The sequence below is a fragment of the Nothoprocta perdicaria genome, unplaced genomic scaffold, assembly GCF_003342845.1.
Source record: "Nothoprocta perdicaria isolate Ctin4 unplaced genomic scaffold, notPer1 scaffold_1846, whole genome shotgun sequence".
Taxonomy (NCBI): Eukaryota; Metazoa; Chordata; class Aves; order Tinamiformes; family Tinamidae; genus Nothoprocta; species Nothoprocta perdicaria.
The window spans coordinates 1-1,204 of NW_020455034.1; the positions used below are offsets into that span (position 1 = coordinate 1).

At 65.6% G+C, this 1,204-nt stretch overlaps 1 long non-coding RNA gene across 1 annotated transcript; it reads right to left on the bottom strand.

Annotated features, from left to right (window-relative positions):
* Positions 1-336: 336 nt before the first annotated feature.
* On the bottom strand, positions 337-1,198 carry LOC112945157. Its single transcript, XR_003248962.1, has 2 exons — positions 1,140-1,198; positions 337-390 (listed from the first exon to the last, which is right to left on the bottom strand). It is a non-coding gene; the product is annotated as an uncharacterized LOC112945157 (long non-coding RNA).
* Between the last annotated feature and the right edge of the window lie 6 nt (positions 1,199-1,204).

Below are 1,204 nucleotides of genomic sequence, written 5' to 3' on the forward strand. Positions count from 1 at the left end.
GATCCCATTCCCGGCCCCATTCCAGGTCCAAGATCCCATTCCCATTCCCGATCCCATTCCCAATCCAGATCCGGATCCCATTCCCGGCCCCATTCCGGGTCCAAGATCCCACTCCCATTCCGGATCCCATTCCCAACCCGGACGCGGATCCCACTCGCACTCCCGTTGCGGGTGTCAGTGGGCGGCGCCGGGCGGCTCGTGCGCGCCCATTCCCGCCGCGGCGCCGATGCCGATGGGGGCGGCGGCGGCGGCGCCGGGCGAGCGCAGATCCGGCGTCAGCGGGTCGTGCTGGATGGTCTGGTGCAGCATGAGGGCCAGCAGCCCCGCCCGGTTCGTCATGGCCGCCCGCACGTTGCGCTCCTGCTCGAACAGCTCGTCCAGCTTGTACCACTGCGGGGAGAGCCGCCGGCATCACCTGGGAGCCGCCGGCATCACCTGGGAGCCGCCGGGAGCCATGGGGTCCATCGGGTCCCACTGGCTCCCACTGGGGTCTATCGGGTTCCATGGGGTCTACAGGGACCCACTGGCTCCCACTGGGGTCTACGGGGTCTATAGGGACCCACTGGAATTCATGGGATCAACTGGGACCCACTGGAATCCATGGGATCAACCAGGATCCACTGGGACCCATGGGATCTATGGTGACACACTGGGGCCCACTGGGTCTCATTGGGATCCATGGGGTCTCTAGGGACCCCTTGAGTCCCACTGGGTTCCATTGGGATCCATGGGATCCACTGGGACCCACTGGGTTCGATGGGACTCACTGGGATCAACTGGGATCCATTGGGTCCCACTGCGTTCCACTGGGTTCCATCGTGTCCTATTGGGTTCTCTGGGGTTCCATGGGGTCTACAGGGACCCACTGGGTCTCACTGGGGTCTACAGGGACCCACTGGGTGCCACAGGGGCTATAGGGATCTATTAGGATCCACTGGCTCCCACTGGGTTCTATTGGGATCCATGGGGTCTATAAGGGCCCATTAGGATCCATTGGGGTCCACTGGGATCGACTGGGAGCTACGGGGTCTACAGGGACCCACTGGGTCCCATTGGCACGGGGGCACCCCCAGCCCCATAGATCCCCACGGAGCCCCATAGCCCCGCCCCCAGGCCCCGCCCCCCGAGGCCCCGCCCACCAGGCGCACGCGCTCCAGGTCCAGCTCCGCCCACCGCAGCTTCTCCCAGCAGTAGTGGCGGCCGC